Source organism: Electrophorus electricus, chromosome 3, assembly GCF_013358815.1.
Source record: "Electrophorus electricus isolate fEleEle1 chromosome 3, fEleEle1.pri, whole genome shotgun sequence".
In the NCBI taxonomy this organism is placed as follows: Eukaryota; Metazoa; Chordata; class Actinopteri; order Gymnotiformes; family Gymnotidae; genus Electrophorus; species Electrophorus electricus.
The window spans coordinates 14,689,769-14,710,431 of NC_049537.1; the positions used below are offsets into that span (position 1 = coordinate 14,689,769).

The 20,663-nt window shown below is 37.7% G+C and overlaps 1 protein-coding gene across 4 annotated transcripts in view; it reads right to left on the minus strand.

Moving 5' to 3' along the window:
- lrrn1 (leucine rich repeat neuronal 1) overlaps positions 1–20,663 on the minus strand; it is a 71,335-nt gene that overhangs the window by 49,718 nt on the left and 954 nt on the right. For 3 of the 4 annotated variants that reach the window (XR_003409945.2, XR_003409944.2, XR_003409943.2), the window contains 2 exons: positions 18,138–18,220; positions 17,522–18,047 (listed from right to left, as the gene is read on the minus strand). The exons of the other annotated variant lie outside the window; for it this stretch is intronic. The gene's annotated coding sequence lies outside the window, so the exon portion shown is untranslated. Of the gene's footprint in view, positions 1–17,521; positions 18,048–18,137; positions 18,221–20,663 lie in introns of those variants that run through there. 4 annotated transcript variants of the gene reach the window in all.

Below are 20,663 nucleotides of genomic sequence, written 5' to 3' on the forward strand. Positions count from 1 at the left end.
ATACTAGGGAAAAATGAACAGGTTCACCTTTACTTGTACCACAAGAAGAAAGGTTCTAGTTATAATATTTTACCTAGGGGGCACTTAAAACATGAGCGACAAACTTTCTTACTGTATTGATAAAATTAACACATATTAATATACAGGAAAAGTGAAAGTGCCTTTACCTGTTGATCTAGCCTCTATTTTTGGGTAGTTCGAAAAAACTAAACAGATAGCATTTCTTCTTCATTCCAGCTTAACACTTAACAATATTGTTTAATGTAAAATGCCTCATTTTACATTTTACATCAAATTCTCAAAAAATAAGAAAAGAAAAGAAATAAAAGACAATAACATGCCAATAACAACTAATTTTCCCTTATCTCTAAAATGCCTATGAACCTTTACAGTACTGGATTTGGTTGACAATGCCTCTCATGGGTATCACCCATTATGTACCACAAACTCAGCTAGCTAACCTTTTCACAGACATGTCTTGCTTGCTCTTGCATATGGTATAACCTAAAACTCTGTCCCACTGACCCTGTAAGGTCATAAAGTGCTACTAGCATGAAGGCTGTTGGAATGAAGGGTGCAGCCAAACATCCTCTGCCATGGTCACACTTCAAATGCTCTGCCCTTTGCAGACCATCACCAGATGTAGTGGGAGACTGATAGTGACCCTGTATTAGCTGCCTGTATTATTCTGGTGATAGGGGCAGAATTTTGAGGGACATGCATTTGGCAAGATCTGGCAGCAGCTAAGGATCAACAATACACATATGTGCTTAAACAATAGCCCAGTCAAGTGATAGAACGATAGCCTAGACAATCAGGAACACTACCTCTCCCTAATCAGATGAGGTATAGCACATCTGGTTGACTAGCAAAAGATGCACCATGCTGCTTCATCATCACCTTTTGGCCTTCCAAACTCTTCCTATCATACAATAAGCTAACACATGCCATTAACCAGCTGCCAGTCCAACACATGCCATTAACCATCTACCAGTTCAACAACTGTTGCCTCAAATGCCCTTACTCAGTGGTCACAATGCCAGCAAAACCAAGTATAACCTTTTGTTTCTAGTTAGGTTAGTCTTGCTCTTATGGGCTCAAAATGCACATTTACAAAGTGTGTCTTATGAATACTTTTAAAAAGATCAATTAATAAGTAATTTATTTCACCAGAATTTCTCTCTTTGTAAAAATGGGTGGTCCTAATGTTTGGTAAACTTTCAAAATCCCTATCCAGTGTTGGCTAAACTGACATGAACAACACAAAAAGTTATTCAATGCTAGGCTATTATTTTTGCATTGAGGTCTATGCAAAAGCTATTTTGCATTGAAGTCCATGCAGTTTTTCAGCATCCACATAGCTAGCCATTTGTGCCTAAACCTATAGTTTAATTTTCATCTTAGAAAACCTACCATTCGCTCAGCACATGTAAACAAGTTATATCCGATGCTGGAAATTAAATTATGTCCAAAATCGGTGGGTTTGTAAATGTACTAATATAAAAATAGGACCACAGCCACACTGTTCACTTATAGTCTTTCTCACAACTGAACATAAAAAATGATCACACATTACTAGAAAAATATACGATTTGCCAGATACCAGCAAATAAATAAGGGGAGTAAGCATAAACTCACCCAGAAACAGTGCTTTGTCTTACTTCCTTCAATTACATTCAGTTCAGTTTCTGTAATTATTCATAGAATAATAAAATGCATAACAACATATATAAACATATAAATGCCACAACCTACCTGAGTATAGTGGCTGACCATGTCTATCTCTTTATGACTACAGTATATCCATTTTCTGATGACTACTTCCAGCTAGATAACACACCTTGTCACAAAGCTCAGATTATCTCAAACTGGTTTCTTGAACATGACAATGAGTTCACTGTGCTCAAATGGCCTCCAGAGTCACCAGATCTAAATCCAACAGAGCACCTTTGGGATGTGATGGAACAAGAAATTCATATCATGGACGTGCAGCTGGCAAATCTGTAGCAACACAGTATGTTTTATATATAAGCATCCTCCACATACTGTGGGCTGCACAGGTGAGGGTTCCAAGGATGCAGTGCACTTCTCCACAGTATATTATTTCATTAAATTTAACATTTAAAAATCTCTTCATAAATAAGTGAGATGTGTGCATATTAGTTCATCTTGGTTGTGTGTCTTTGTAGTTTAGTGAGTATGTGTTACTGTCAGTGTACAATGCAGTTTGTCAATTAACATTCTCCCATTTCCCCATTAAAGTAGTTCCCTTTCTGTTTGTTTTTGCTGTCTGCAAGTATTGTTAAAGGCTGTGCCTTTGCAATAAAGTGGTTTTCCTTGAGCAATCCTCTAAGTGTTCTTCAACACTGATGCTACAATATATAGTTGCAATGGGGTATTGATTTTTGTAATTAGTACCTTAATATTCCCATAGCCCAGTGGGGTAGAAGCTGTTGCTAAGTGTGGCAGTGTAAGAGTGAATTCTCCTACAGGCTCTCTCTCTCTCTCTCTCTCTCTCTCTCTCTCTCTCTCTCTCTCTCTCTCTCTCTTTCTCTTTCATTTGTTTAGAGACAGGATCCAAAGCTGTAGTTATGTAAGGCACAGCTTTAATTTAGGTAAGGGTTAGTGATGAGGATAATAACATGGGGGAATGGAGGATGATGGGAGTCTGGGCTGGATAGATGAAGATACTATTATACCATAGCATTACCTAATCAGAAGCACACAAGGTTCAGAGCTTTCAATTCCGAACTTGGCTTGACAGAATTATTGAAAAAAGAAAAAGAAACAAAAAAAAACAACAACCTGAAATAAACAGTGCGTTTACATCGGTGGAAAATGAAATTAAAAATGACTAATTCCACAATAAGAACAATTTAGGCATAATATTCATCTTTATATTTGCCACAACAATAAATGGATGCAGATCAGTGATGACTAGCCTGTCACTTTGGGATACAGTTCATTTAATGGCTAACAAAGAATGAACATTCAAAGTGATTAGTAATTACTCCAGAGCACATACACACGCTAAATCCACCAGGAATCTGCAGCAAGGCTTGCTATGTAAATCATGTTTCTTTCCTTCTCGCTCTTCTTTCAGATTCTACTTTCTCTACTCAGAAGAACAACATATCATGAGGAAGGCACTTTCCTTGACAACACACAGCAGGCCACAATGTCTATCACATAATCCAACTTAATACACCGTTCGTGTCAATTTAAAAACAAAAAAACAAAAACAACACCTCAGATGTCATATGTGCCAACCAGATGATTTCTGTTGTGCTTCTTTTGATTGTAGTCCATTACCACCTGCTGGGACGGCTGCCCTGAATACAACAATCACCACAGGGCTGAAGTGCACATTGACTGCCTCATGAGTGTGGACCCTGCTTTGGCTCACTTGTAGTGCTGACTCAAGGCTCTCTCAAGCTTCACCCCACTCTCTGGAGTCTTTCTGATGACCTTTGCTAAGCAGTTGCTTTATATATGAATAGCAGCTGTAATGCAGGGAGGCTTGGCAGGATGCATTGAGGAGCCGTGATACATTTAACAATGTTTATTTTGAGACACGGAAGACAACGTAGTACTAAGGCTATCGTGGGATTAAACACTGACAATACTAATGTTTACACAAAGGACTTATATACGCTCACTAACAACACAGGAGCAGTTGTGAAACACATGGGGGAACACGGCCACACGGTCGAACACACACACACACACACACACACACACACACACACACACACAGGTAGATGTTTGGGGGAGGGACCATACCGTGACAGAGCCCCTCCCCAAAGGCGTGACTCCCGGCGCGCCAGCCTATCGGCCTATGGCCCTGAAACCCACGCTGAACGGGCCAACGCAAGCAGGACAGCAGGAGGAAGGACAGGGACCAGAACAATAACAGACACAGGGACCGACACACTGATGGGCACAGGCACAGACACAAAGGGACACAAAGCGATGGATACATTAAATGTGACTGAGACTGACACCATGACTGGGACAGGTACATGCACATAATTACACAATGGGTTACGATTAAGTCCGGGGAAGCTGGCAGGAGCCCCATCCTTTCCCCCAGTTGTCGGATTGTTCGGAGTCTGACACTACTGTGGGGATTTGCCCTTAGCAGAGCTGGGAGGCGGTGGCTTCTCTGGCTTAAGGGCACATGCCTTAGGAAGCAGACCAGTAGTTTTTCCTGCCTCTGGGGTGGGCACTGGTGATGCCTCCTTTTTGCCTTTTTGAGACTTGCGCGCAGGCACACGAGGGGGTTGTGTGCCCAAGGTGAGAGAGTATCCTCAGTAGATGATGACACCGCTTCTTTGTGAGTCATGGAGGCAGCTTGCTGATCCTAGTGCAATGTGCCTTGGGTGGAGCCTTGGGTGATGGAGGCTTGTCGCTCTCTCCGAATCTGCTGACCATGTGTCCATGACAGACAGGGAATCCTCATGGAGGGCCTCCTCTATCTCCATCTTTGGATTCTCCAAACAGTCGACCTCCGAGTCTGACGTCCTGACCCTCCTCACTCTGCTCATACTCCCCGTAGTCCTCCCGATAGTCCCAGTATGGATAATAGGACCCCGCGGAGTCCGACCCTAGAGACTGGTCACCATCATACCAGTTCCGATAGTCCATCTAGGGTCTGTAGTACTCCGTCGAGTCCGACTCCATACTACACTCAGGGCCCCCCCAATATTTCCCAGGAGCACTCTCCCCTGTTGTACCGGTGTGGAGAGTTCCCAGGAACATGGGGGTTTTCCCCACAAAGGCTGGGGAGGAATGATTACATGCCTTCTTCCCCTTCTTCTTCTTCTTCTTGCTCCTCTTCCCTGGCATCCTTCGAGGGTCAGTGTTTCTGTAACGTGGGGAGGCTTGGCAGGATGCACTGAGGAGCCGTGATACATACAATGACATGGAAGACAATGTAGCACTAAGGCTATCGTGGGATCAAACACTGACAATACTAATGTTTACACAATGGACTTATATACGCTCACAGTAACAACACAACGTGGAGCACGTGTGAAACATATGGGGGCATGGCCACACGGACGAACACACACAGGTAGATGTTTGGGGGGTGTTGCAGTACCGTGACCGCAGCACTACGTGTGCTGCATTCTTATCTAGTCCTCCTGTTCACAGTGGCATTTAAATGACAGCATAAGAACCATGACAGCTTTCATGTAAAAAATGTAAAAGAAACACTTTACAAGACCTTTCCAAATATTCCAAATTGAAAGGTGTATGTTCAGTTTGACAATATCTATATTTAGCTTCATGTCATTTAGCTTGATGTCATTTCACTTTTGTGATGAGATATGGTGGTCATATAAACATTTTTATTTAAATTTTTATTTAAGCCTATTCTTGGATTCCTATTAGCCACATTTTTCCCTCCATCAATATTGTACAGGACACTGGAGAAAGCCATTAACACCTCTCTGAGATATTGACACAGTCTTCAGATAAAAACACACCCATACAATATACCACTGAAATGTCAAAGCTTCCAGGTCTGACACATGCAGGGGCACCACCCTAAGGGATGCTTCAAAGTACAGTGATTATCCCATTCCTAAGTAGATAGCAGGCTCTTCTTTGATAACAAGCAAGACTAGATATAACTTAAAGGTGAGGGAGAACTGAACTGCCTGATTTCCAAAGGCAAATCAAGGCAAATTTAACTATATTGTACTTTTCATACAAAGCAGCATTTCAACATGCTTATCATAGATAGTGAATTATAATAAAGCTTAATACATCCTGAGATGTATTGCCTCATCATTTAAGTGTCCAGCTTCCCCCAACCGGATCTTATACATTTTTGACATATGATTTATTACATGTTCACGTCTTCCCACAAAAAACCCTTGTCCATTGTTCTTGCAGAAAACTACATACATCTATTTATGTTTAAGCTGTATTTGCAATGAATTTATTATTTTTACATGTTACATTTTAGTTTTAATCTGAACACACACACACACACACACACACACACACACACATATATATATATATATATAAAATATGTGATTACTTTAGCTAAACAATGCTCATCATTCTCATATATTCTTCCTTAGCCACTCTTCCCTAACAAGTCTCCTCGGAGGAAGTTTCTCATGTTCATCTTTCCCTTTACAATTACACCTGTATCTATTCTAAACAAATCCTAGGTTTATCATGCCATCCAATGTTTCCTCTAAATAAATAAATAAATAAACCTCAAACCTTCATTCTTGTGTATAGCCATGCCATTTCAAGTCATCCAAACTGACTGAAGAAATCACTATTTCTCTTCTTACTGTCTTCACAGGCCAGACTCATAAAGCTTAAACAAGAAATCGACTGAAGCCAAACCACTACCAGCTATATGCAATCTATATGGACTCATGTTTTTTAAAGAGAGTGGAAATCCTGCTGCCCTGATGTGGCAATCCTTTGATACCTGCAGTGGAACTAATTGCTTTGGAAGACCACATACCATGATAGTCGATGGCTTTTCCTTCTATTCACAATCTGGATCAAATGTACAGAAAGAGAGAAGGTTCTCCTTCACTGTACCAGGTATTAGTGTCACCAAGTGGTGATTCATACAGTGGGGAAAACATCAGAGAGCTATCTTTATGAAATGTGTCTCACATCTTTGAGACTGGGAAGAAACAGAAATAAGAAAATAAAAAAGATGTTCAAAAAGGTATATAAACACTCATGCCAAAGACATTACATACATCATGTTCCTAAAATATAGATAGGCAGACATACCTACCTACTCACCAACAACCACACTCATCCAGCACCAATAGACACACACATACACACACAAAGCCAGACTGATGGTAGGATTAGTATGTTGCAGGCAATAGATATCACACTGAATTGCAGATACACCTACGTTATCAGCTTTGTCACTCCACTTTAATAATAGGGTTCATCTGAAGAGAATAATTTCATGCCACTGGCATATACCATGTCACATAGAATAGAAGATGAAATTAACAGCCTTCATGGGTACACTCTCATTTTCTTTCATCTTTAGAAGAATGGGACTGTGAGTAAGAATCCACATGCTAAATATAGGGACCAAGATGATGGTGACTCTCATTAACCTTTACTCTGTCTGCTTCTTGTCAATACTTTCTTTTCTGTCACCATGTTGTCAAGGAGATGCTCTGGCCAGGGGCCTTTGCTCTTCATGTGCAAGTGCATCAGCACTACATAAAGCCCATCCAAATATCTTTCCAAAATGCATTCACATGTATGGCCTAGCACCTTTATGTGTCTTTCTGTGTAACTGATTTGTATGTAGTATCTTCAGGTTTAACTAGTTTATATTCAGTAACTAATGTTTATTGGCAATGGATTCAACCAAATAACTTATGTAGCTGCTAAACTGTCCTGCACAGCAGTTAGGAGGTATGTTGGCATATGTATCTCTATTCAAAACTGTTTCAGTTTGTGTCGTTTTGGCTTATTTTGCTTGAATGGTCAACTTCAGAACACAAGCAACATTTCAATGGAACTAACACCAGGATTCTGGTTTGGCTATTATAAAATACAGAATTTCTTCTATTTGTGCCACTCCATTGTGGATTTACTGTTGTATAGGATTTCATGTTTTGTGAGTTGAAGATCACAGACAGGTGCCTTGATATTTTGCTATAGAATTTCTTCATACAGTTTAATCAGTGACTGAAAGCCTTCTGGGCCCTGAGGCAGCAAAGCAGCTCCATGCCATTATATTCTCTTCATCGAACTTCACAGCTCAGATGAGGTTTTGATGTGTGGTGGCATCCAGTGGTGAAGTGGCACTTTAACTTGAAATGAACAGCAGTGATTTTTTTTTGGAGCACAGCTGTTTCCTCCTGGTAACCTCCTGTTGAGCAGCACACGTTAGCATTTTTCTTAAGGCAGGCTCATGAATGTTGTCAACTGAATGAGATGCCTGGGCCTTGGCTTTCAGTAGGGGTCTTTATCACTTGTCTGAGCTTTCTACAGCATGCACCTATTGAGATCTTTGTAGGACGGCAGAGTAGCAGCTGAATTTCTTCCATTTGCAAACAGTGTACCTGAGTGATGTCTTATGAAATGTGTCTTCAAAAATGTTTTTGTCACGCTTTTGAAGTCTTAATACCTTCAACAAGTTTTCAACAAGACCCTAAATTAATTTTTCATCAGAGGATGCCATACTGTAACAGAATTCTGTCGTGAAGAGCAAGTAGGCAAAACAGTAGCTTTTTCTTTTTATGTCTTTTTTTAATTACAAGGTAAGTCTAACACATACCCGACATAACCGGAACATTTACTTCAATTACGCATTTATTTTTAAAGAAGTCACTCTCCAAGTTGTTCATGCACATTTCCACCAACAACCACCATTACTTTAAAAATACCATAATTAAGATATGACAATGTAAAAAGTTGTGGGTGTTATAATAATGTAGCACTTTTCAGTAACCCAAATGTAAATGTATTAGTACGCTTATTAGTATGCTTATTGTAGAAAATCTTTATTTATTATTGTGATTATAAAATCAGACTAATTTTAGATGCCATCCACATAATCCTTTAGGGGTCTGTAAAGGAAACTGTTCTAACTTCACTCCCTAAATAAACCATCACTTTTCAGTTATTTGTAGGCTACAGTACTCACAATCTGGAACTGCTTTAGTGTAAAACTGGATTTTTTATCAAATATCTTAGAAATGGCTATAAAGTGTGCAGCTCGTAAGCACTGTCAAAGGTGTCCACAACAGAATAGACTGCTCAAAAATTCTGCCTTTGTCTAAGGATCTCCGAGTGCTGCTCTGAAGATCTGCAGTTCTTAGAGGTATTTCAGGGGAGGTTTTCAGAAGATTCAAGAGGGCTGTGTCAATGTCTGAACTGATTACAGTAGATATGGACTCATCTCGTGACAAACTGTGCCTGAGCATAAAATAGCAAGGGTATATACCTAGTTATAAACTAGCCACTTGTGCTAGGCTAATGCACATTTTTATGACCATTCATGGTATGAAGAAGAGGGGGTACATTCATGTTAAAATATATAAGAAAAGAATAATCCTGAAGATATGAAATACAAACATCCAATAAAAAAAAAGTTAAGTTAAATATTTACTCTGAGATAGGTTTTTTATATTTCATATTTTTCTACATTTAACAAATCTTGCAGTTAGGTTGGAGAGTGAGGTTAAAAGTGTATTACATTTATATTACATTCATATAATTAAGATGCCTACCTCATGCGATTTTGTTTAACCCAACACGACTTATTCATAGCATTTTTATTTGAATTCATGGTTGATTTTGAAATGTGGTCCTAATGTATCCCTGCTTTTCTTTGCCTAGTGGGCCAGTTGTGGAAGCATTGGTTGTGTAGTACTATCTAATTCTCATGTTTAGAAAGAAACACCGTATTATGCATGGCTCATAGAACCATGCAATGTATAGATACTACTTGATGCATAAATGTCCAATCTGCATCCACTTTCCAACAACAAGAACCACTACTCACTTGACCTGCAACATGTGCATGTGTTCCTTATGATCACCAGGTCATAGGCAGCTCGAGGATAGCACCTCAGCATTGCCTGCTGCCAAAAGATATATATTTTTTCTTCAAATATCAACAGAATTGTATAAACAAAGACTACAATTAATTCACAAAACTACATGGGTTGCTAGCTTGAATATTGCAAGTGGTAAATGCATCATGACCAGATCAAAAGATCAAAGATCCATTTGAATCTCTTTTATAACACTGAACAGTAAGAAAATCAATTATTTAATGAACAGTATTTTTATCAACCAGCAATTAATTTGATGAGTAGCATTCTTGAAAAATACTTTCAGGAGTGTGCTTAATAAGAAGTCACATCATGATTGGTCACTTTGACAAAATTGCTACACTGGCCTACTTTTGCTCTGTACTTCCTCTATAATCTAGGTAAAAGCTATTCAGTTCTCAAAAACAGTGCTTTGGTAGTTCAGAAAATTAGAGTGAAAGAAATGTTGGTGCACTATCCCATGTCTCAGGGAAGTCCATTTGGTCTTATTTACTAAGAAATGTATTTACCTTATTTACCCTGTATCCCTAAGAGTACGTGCAGAAATGACTTAGGAAAATACACTTCTCTTTGAGCAATGCAGGACTTTTATCACTATCCAGACAAGATAATGGAGTTGGGTCTTCATTATGTCTTTGTTCGAGGATATTTCGGTTAAGGCCTGTATAACAACCATACAAACTGAAGATCCTCCACGGCGAAGGTCTGATTATGTTGTGCAACAAAATTTGGTTAAAAGTATGAGTGCTTGATTTTATTTTACATAAATGCTTTCATATATATGAAATACAATATATATAATCACTGAATTGCAGATAATGTACTTTGGCACAAACATCACATTATTGTATCCCTTTGATCTGTCCATTTGTAGTATATATTTTTTCAGATACTTTGTATGTGCTGCATGTCCATAGACTGTTTATATTTTATGTAGAAGCCAATGACAAATTTCTACTGAAGTGGATGTTAATTCAGCTTTAATCTAATGTACTGGGCTACTTTTATAGGTATGGTGATATGATGAAAATATTCATTCACATTTAGAGGATGTTTTATATGATAAGAATATTATATTGTTATACATTATATTGTGATAAATAGTACCAACAATTTTTAATTACCAGACAATATTCTTTCAGTCTGTACTTTTTTCATACATTTTCTCAGCCCGCTCTTTTCAAAATTCACATGAAAGGAAATTCTAATAGCTCAGTGTAAATACAATTACATACTATCATGGCTTAACAACACTCCCATGTCTTCTCTTGCTGGGCAAATGTCAATAAAATCACCACCCCCTTTCCACTTAATGACTAAATGCAAACACTTTTTAAAAAAAAAGAAAAAAGTTTTTTTTTTTTAATTACACATCAAGAAAAAGTGACCTCCGGAAAATTACACTATAAAATATTTTAAATACATTATTTAAGAGAAAGAACAATAACTCATCAGAAAAAGAGCAGTACCTATCTAATATACTCTGTTATTAAAGTAGCATAGGCTGTATTCTAGCTATAGGCTAACTAAAGAAAACAGCCTAAGTAGCTATTTTAGGCTAGCAACATTACCTTGATGGTAACACTGATGGTGTCAATCCATCTGTCCATCTATATGTTTGGTAGTCAACAAAACAACAAAAATAAGTCACAATAACAATAACAACAAATATTTGTTTCAACATCTCAGCCTGTTTATATTTTATATTTTTATGTGTTTTAGTAAATCATCAATATTAAACATGCTAAGATAGCTTTATTTATCAGCTCATGCACTAGCACTTAGACAACATACGCATAATTATACTTTCTTCAATCACAAAAAAATATTATTTAATCTGTTCATAAGACGAGTGTTCTGAATGACAATCCTGGCCCTGGTATCTTACAGAGACCCCCCCAAGACCTTTGGGCCTTTTGTCCACTCAAGAGCAGAAGGTCTGTTAAACCTGTGCATTAACCCAGCCATGCCCCCACTTGCTTTATTACAAAAACAGCACCTATTCTCACTAACCACTTTATTATGTATGTCTATGTTATAGGTGCATTTTTATGAACATAATTACAAACTGTAGACCATCTTTTATGTATAATTAGTTAGCCATGCCTACCCTGTCCATCACTGATCATTTTCTTTCCCACCAAGTCCACTGCTGACCAGACATTGGGTGGAGAGCCATTCTAAGTACAGCAGTGGCACTGACATGGTACTGAGTGTTGTGCTGGCATGAGTGTATCATGCACAACAGTGGTGCTGCACTCTACATTACTCTATGGCACTGTTGTGCATTGTATGCCACCCATAAAATATATAGCCAATAGCAGTCTTGTAGTCAGAAACCAGCCACTGATGAAGCACTAAAGGATGGGTAGTGCAACACTGTGCATAGCAACAGATAGGCTATAGTCACTAACTGCACACTTATACAGTGGTTTGTTGGTATATATGCATCTACTGTATATTCGGCTTTGCTCATTAAAAAAATAATAATCATCATCATTTCTTGAGCAAACTAAGGGCATGTAGCACTGCCAAAAACTTAAAATCAGATGAGAACTACAGATATCTGATTGGCTGGTTTGGTGCATGCCGATGAGAGGAAGTAAGGATGCATCAATATAGGTTTCCAGTGGAAATGCAGATAGTTGTCTTTTTACAGACACCAGGCACTCACACACACCCACACCCATGCTGAGAGAGTGAGATAGAGAGTTGCACATAATTTTTCCACCAGCGACCTTTATTTTTTAGCACTCTGAGATCCAAAGTTATTTCATTTGTGAATTTAACCAAAATCGCTGAGAGTCTAGGAAAGGGAATTTTGCCTGATGCCCCTTACCCCAAAGATATCTGGATTAGTCTGTGTATTGTAGTTTGTTCATTTATGTAGTTTACTGGTGATTCAAAGTTCCATTTTTTCAAACCTGAAACACTGAATTAGAATAAATACATAGTCAATAGAAAATAAGAAGCCTTAAGGGCTCCCATTCTCCAACACACAGAGGCTAGCTATTATTGTTGATTATACTTTTAATCAATTTAAATATGAAGTTGTAACTGTTGCTTTGATTGACAGTTGTTGTTTTCCAACAGAAAATAATGTATTTAAAGTGTGTTGCCAGTCCATCTTGAGAGAAAAATGATTTAACTGAAATGTTTTGCCTGTTCCCAGGGAAAAAGATTATAGGCAGAGGGAAAGAGAGGCAGCAGGAGTTATTTACATGGTGAAGAAAAATCAAAGTGAAGCAGAAAATCAAAGAGCAGATTAGAACTCTGTACAGCAGTGGAGACTTTGGACAGCGGCTTCCCAGGAACCATTGCTACATTTATAGGATAATCAACTCTAGAATGAAAAGCTGCACCCACTGAACTGTTGTTCAGCTTATGAGTAGATCAATGACTAACCCAACTATAGAGAGCATGAGCCACAAAACCACACAACTGGTACATTCTGGTACATTAAACAAAAGTAATAAAACCACAAATATGTAACTACAATATAAAACAGCTAAAAATAACTGGTGGTTTTGTGTTTCATAGTACTGCTAATTGTTTAAGCATATACACACTACTACATAGTGAGAAACAAAAGACAACAGAAAGAAATACTGAAAGTAGAACTTTTTGTAAGGAAACCATGGAAAAGCAACCTCAAAAACCAATGTTTTTCCAGCGACTGTCTCACTGCGTGAAGGCCTGCTATCCCAGCACTACTGAGGATAGTGTAGAGGGACATGTTGGAGTCTTTAAAGGCAAGTTCTTAAACAGAACACTCAAGAGTGAGACGGAGCTGAAGCCAGAAAGCCATTTGCATTCACCCTCTACAACATACTCTTTCACAGCAGTAAGGCAGTTCCTACTGATAGTGTCATTCAGGAAAAATGGCTTGCTGAAATCAAAGATTGTCCTGCAGTGGAAAGGAAACTGCGACTGCTGAGGCAGACAGCAATCTGTGGTAAAGTGGAACTGAAGAGACATGGAAGAGAGTTGAGAGGTCAGACAGATGTTCCACACCACAGACACAATGCTAAAGAAAGGCATAGCAAATGCCTGAAGGGTCATTTGCAGGTATAACTTTCTTACATAAAGCTTATCTTAAACCTGACTTTCCTGTCTCAAACTCATGTAGAAATGAAATTATCCAAGATAAAAGAGTGTAAAGTAGATGACTACTGAGATTTCAGACTAATCAAAAAACTGATGAGCTGTATTTTTCTCTTTTTAATTTTCGATTGATATTGTGGTCAGCCCATCAAATGTATCTTTTATTTCTAGTTACATAACCAATCCACATCTACTTTTGCTAAATTTGACCACATTAACATGCATACATGAGCATTTTTTGCTAGAGATCTCATGGCAGCATGTTTGTAAGACACACAACCACTCAGCTGAAAATGAAATCATTGATAGCTAGCCACACACATTTGAAACTAAATGACAACACCTTTAGGGTGGTATGCCGCTAAATGTGCATTAACCAATTCTAAAAACGTAATCCATTTGTTTGGGGGAACAAACTGAACTGTGCGGCCCTGCTTCATGATACGTTAATGAAAACATCTCATGTGGTAGCGTCAACAAAGCCGAAGGAGATTCTGAACTCTCCCAGGCTTCTGCTAATTAAGCTAAATGTGGTCCAGCAGGCTATGTGAAGTGCACGTGTGTACCTGGTACCATCGCATCTCATCACCCACTCAGTACACTCAGTCAGACTTGAGGGGCAAAATACACTCTTAATGACAGAGGGACTTCCATGAGTCATGAGCTGCATGGAGTATCATATACATCAAATGAAGTGTGCTGATTTTTCAGTGAATTAATTCAGACCAGCCTTCATGTATGGCTTCCTATCCAGCAAGGAACAGGTGAATAAAATGCCAGAAAAACTAGGCTATAGGAATAAAAATGCTGAAATCAATTCTGTAACACACACACAGAGACCCACAGAAACTCCTGTTTCTCTCTTAAAATGAGCCCCAGCAGGCAACACATGTGCTGCACATAGCCTCTTTTTTTGGCCATCAAAAATCGATTTGTTGTTGAAGAGTGGCACTGACAAATATTTTTACATATATTAGAGCTTCTGAACAGTCTCAAAAACCTGCCTATAATGGGTTAAGATGAATGGACTTTCTTTATATGACATAGATATAAGAATGGGTTGTAGTGTGAGAGACTTTTTGGTCTTTAATTAAATATTGTTAATTTGGAACATCATTGAGCATAAGTTTAATAAGGCTTCTTACAATATTTTGTAAAGAAGATGTTGACATCTATATTGCATAAGGAGAACAATTGACAGGAAGGTAACCTAGAGTCTATGAGAAGTCTAGACACTAATCCAGTTGTAACTCTTGTGACTTCCCACTTGATATGGGACTTGGATTTGATATGTTCTGAAGTGATCTGGGTAGAGCCCAGTATTTGTTGGCCACAGAAACTGAGATGCAATTTTGAATGTGGATGTCAGGTACTTCCCCTCTACACTCTACTTTATTGATGTTTTGCTTTTTGCCTCAATTTGCTCTATCATACTTTTGCATAGTTCTACTTTATAAGGATGGCTGATCAAAGCATGCATCCAGAAGAGCAGTTACTGGTGTGTATGTTTTTTTTCCTCAGAGAGTTCTGTAGCATTCTTCTGTGTGTGCCAGAGATGACAAATGTCACATGAAACATTAAACCATGGATTTGGGCCATTTCCATGGCATGAGGTGTATTGCCTCTAAGCAGCTTGGTGTATTATATGGTGATGTCAGGTAATATACACAGTGTGGACACCTGCTAAAATTGCATCATTTTTGGCTAAATGATGACAGTCAGTTACAGAAAATAATCACCTTTATCACAGAAAGTAAACAGAATGTGGAGTGGTTTGTAGTTGCATGTGCATAAGTGGTACACAAACTTTATGAACTCCTGGATGAGAAAAAGAATGCTAAATGCCAATTTGCCGTGACTTGTGGGAACCTGTACAACATTATCACAAAGCAATTCAAGACTCAACATGTAGTTTACTATAGACAACATAGGACAGGACAGCTCCCTGTAGAGAGTTTTGAATATGAATTTTTAAAAAAAATGAAAATATGAAAATCCTTAATCAAGAGAATAAATAATCCAGTCTTTTATATTTGGTTTCAACTTGACAATATGCTTAACTTGTGTCAGCCCTAGAACTACATCTTTCAATATCCTAACATGAATTGATTGTACTTAACCATTAAAAAGAAATGATGGGGGGGGGGGGGGGTATTAACAAAATATAACATCATCCAATAAGTTGGCGATAATAATGACTCGTGTAAGGTTTTAATTCAGTAAAATCAATGCTAGATTTGTCAACCAAATACATCCTCACATTTGTTACATGTTTACCAGATAATGCATTACACTTAATGCATTCCAATTCCCATTATTCATATCACAGAGAGTATGTGTGATGTAACACATGAGATGTGTCCTGTTCGTGCTGACCTATGTTCAAAGCTTCTGTGGATATTTCAGAGTAATGCATTGTTAAGACACTATTAAGACTCATTTTTCTTTGATACCCAGACTTGATATCAGCGCTGGTACTGCCAGCAAACATCAAAGTATCCTCATGAATAGAACAGGCCCTTTAACCCAAAGGTTCAGTTCTTGTTTACTTCCTCCTTAATAGCTGTCCTTCTCACTTCATTTTAATGGTAGTGGTTTCCATAATAATGCTCTTATGTCATATCACATTTCAGCTTACACTCCTGACCAGAATTCATTTCAACCTGAAGTTACTCCACTTGTGTTTGATGTGTTTAACCCTGTTTAGCTTCATCAGTCCAACTGATGTGAGCTGAATAGAGGTATGGTATGTACAGTGTAAGGGCCAATGAAATAACCCATGCCTTTTTTTTTCTAGACTGACATGAAATTGAACATCATATTTCAATTTTAATTACTGCTCCAACTTGTTTTTTACCTGAGAACGTAAAGGTCGAAACATTTTATTTGGCATGCAATATATTTCAATAAATGATGGAGCTCTAAACACAGTGTGCAGATATACGTTACATATTTTAGAACCCATTTGGAGTCCAACTAGGCCAGACTTTGGTGAGATGTGCTCACACTCTTTACCGTTTCCAACTTGGTTAGCCCAAACAATTAGATTTACCACATATACGTTTCTCACCATGACAGTAATCAAATTAGCAGACTCAAATTAAACTTCACTTGGAAATTAACTGTGTGAATTCTCAGCTGAAAATGTTTTATTCAGATAAGGCTTTATCACTGCTATTCAGAGAGTATAGGCCATGTAAAACAGGAAGCTTTACATCTGCAAAAGCATGAGATCATAAGTAATTTGGGAGAAGGGATTTTTGCATGGGAAGTCTGTTTCATGCATACTATTTTATACATCCTTGGTGGACTGGGATCATAGAAAATAGCTCATACATGCTTAAATAAATGTTCTAACTAAAAAGTACAAAAAAATATCGCCTTTCTGAGTTGTGTATTTAATTTTAAAGGAAAAATAATTCTTGTAGCTACTGATCATCTGTGCTGTGTTTTTGCAGATACAGTTTGGCAGTTTCAGGTTAGTAATTTCAATTTGTGCATGCACGTGTGTGTATGTAGAAAAGTGCTTGCACAGCTGATAACGGACCCCAGTCTGAAACATCCTTTTTCCCTGGAAACCATGTGTACAATACAATTTTTATTTTCATTATATTTTTACATTCCTGTTACTCCCTGGAACCTTTTTCAGATACACACACTCACACACACACACACACACACACACACACACACACACACACACACACACACAATTATAACGTGTATTATCCTTAGTCTGGAAAGCCAGATTTTCTCATGAATACTGTATTTTCTAAATAATCAGCCAAAGTGGGTAACAGTGTTTATATGGAAGTAAACAACTGGTTAGAAGACAGGCAACTTAGCCACTGGAGACAATTCTTGGCAAATTGTAAGTGGGCAAAAAAAGAAGTTTTATTAATACATCCTTAGTGAACTGAGATGATGGGAAACTGCCATTGACCACAAACAGCATTATTAGTACTGCCTACATGGAGAACTGATCTTATCCTCTGCAAAACTAAACACATCTGTGAGTAACAGTCTATAATGGTTGCGGTTATGTAATTTACCATTCAGGTTCTTCAAATGCAAAAAAAAAACAAAAAACACAGAGAGATGCCATAAATAAAGGGAGAAAGGTAAGGACTTTCTAACAGAAATGGCTACATTGGAGAATGATACAAATTCAAAGATAAAGCATGTAATTAAAGGTCATTGATCATTTGTGTTAGATTTGTAAATGGAAAAAAAAAACAAGTAAAATGCTGAATTATCACATCCTTCCATGTTGTCATTGTTGTTTGTGAAAACAAGTTTCTCATAAAGGATTATGTTGAGCAGTCTCCACCATGGGAAGATCCATTCCTGTTTGTGATTGGTCTGCAGTATACATTCAGTCATTAGTCTTTCGATTTTCTAAGCAAGTTTTTTCTCAGGAATACTGTATGGTGTGAATGATCGGCCAAATACCTTAATGTTGTCTATATGAGTAAACATCATCAGTCACAAAGCAGAGGATTAGGCCACTGGAGACACATTCTTGGTAGAGGTTTCTAAGTGGAAACAAGATGTCTTAAAGGATTTGTTTAGCAGTAAAGCACAGCTCATGATTCATGCATGTCTCCTCAGTGGAATTTGGTGGGATTAGAAAAACAGTGGGTGTCCCTGTGACACTTTTGCTACACTCTACAGAGGTACAAAAAAAAAAAAAAAAAAAAAAAAAAAAAAAAAAAAATATATATATATATATATATATATATATATATATATATATATATATATATATATATATATATATTTAATTTTAGTTGTTGTTTAGTGTTTGGTCCCCTATGTGAGATTTCAAAATGTGGATGTCCCTCTACCTTGGCACTTGTCCCTGAGCCATCTATCATCTTCCACTCAATGAGAACTCAAGCTTGAACATGCAGCTACAGGTCTCACAAAGTAACAACAGATCTACTCTCAGTCACCAACTAGCAGATCTACTCTCAGTCACCAACTACCAGATTTACTCTAAGTCACCAGTAGACTTTAAGCACACACTGTTTATAGTGTAGCCATAGCTGGTTTAGCATTGTGCATGATGCTAATGTATCATATAAAAAAAATACAAAATGTTGTGAAGACATAGACATTATTTTATGTATTGTTATTATGATTTTTTGTACTTCTCTGGAATTAATTAATAACATGTTTAAATGTATGCTTCAGACTATATTTTCCTGATGCTATAGCTAGGTAGCATGTAGCCATTACGAAATGACCATTAAGCCATTAAGCCATTTAAATGAAAATTGTTTTGGAACTCAATACTTGTTCAAGATACTGTATTTTCACAGACATGATTAACTAAAAATAAATATTCACTTTATTTAGAGACTATGGTTTAAAAATACAAAGGAAGTTGAAGATTTAACTGAGAATGCACTTGGTGAACACTAGCCAGTTTACCACCAGTGGAAATAAGTGTCACGCTCCCTAGCCTGGACTCCCAGCATCCACCTGTTAGGAGATCTCCTATCTCTCAACCGTATTCCTCCAATAACCACATACTTGTCAGATCTGCCTCTCCAGATTACTGACTTATGACACATGTTCCTTATTTATTAACTAGCTATTTAAGCAAGTTTGTTCCCTCACATTCTACGTGAAGTACAACTAGTATCCCTATTTGTATCTCCAGTTAGCAATGTGTTGCTGCCTGGTTATTGTCTGGTCCTTATTTTGTGTGTTTATTCTGCTGGACTGATATTTGGCTCTGTACATTTTGGTGTGTTTCACTGATTACCCTTCTGCCTGCCCCTTATGCTCCGGTTGCCTTCTCTTTAGTTTTTGATCTCTGCATGGTTAATGACTCTAACAAAGATAACCCCTCTGTTAATAAAACCAACTGTATTTCACATATCTGAAAGCATCTAGTTTGGGCATTGTTTGTTACAAGACATCTAAATTTAGAAACACACGGATGACCAAGGCTGGAAGAATATTGCCAGGTGAATAAGGGTGAGAAAGTTCAGCTAAATAAGATGGCAGAAGAACATGAAGGTCTTTACACATTAACAGTAGGAGTTTGAGCTTGGTTTATCAGGAATATTAATGAAGAGAGAGTAACAATCAAAACAAGATATGAAAGCATGAACCTGTACTTCTGCATATTTCATGTTCAGGATGAGGCAAAGGCATACGATATTGTGGAGGAGGAAGAAACTGTTTTCTGTCAAGAGCCCTAATGTGTTAATTGAAAAGCACATCAAATTGCAGGAAGGGTTTAAAGGCCACCCCATCAAAAAATCTCTGACAAACCACCATTTTGACTTTGGGATAATAAACAAATCTTATGTATACGATTTTCACAATGAAAAGTAGAGGGCCAACAACAGATCTCTGTAGAACACCATGGGTAACTGATGATGTCAGGTTTATGCTTACAAAAATAAAGTGCTATATATTTTTAATATGGGTATTAAATCAAGCAAGAGCAATGTCAGTGACATCAATAACAGTGTGATGATAAATAAGTGTATCATGTATCAAAGTATCAAAAGTGGCACTCATGTCTAAGAGGAAAAGAAGAAAGGAGGAAATAATTGGAGACACTTACAAGGGCAGTCTCAGTACTGAACAGTGTGGGATAACCAGACCGAAATGGCATCTTTTTTTAATTAAGGAACACTAGAGATCAGATTCTATAACTATTTCCATGGATAGTTTCTATAGTTTTCCAGGATGGCTATATTGAGACCAGTTTTTTTTTTAAGAATAGGAGTGCTTGTTTTGTGAGGTATGAGTATGATCAAGCTGTCAGGTAGATAATTAAATTAGCCTACAAGCTCAGCGATAGCTGCAGGCTCAGTGAGGGAGAAAAAAGACTTAGAGGCTTAGAGGGATGTCATTTTAATTAACTGTAGAGGAAACTAAGGTGAAATGCTGTCACAACTTGGTAATTAAGTTGTTTGAAAATTTTAAGAAAACACCACATTGCTCAGCAGAGCT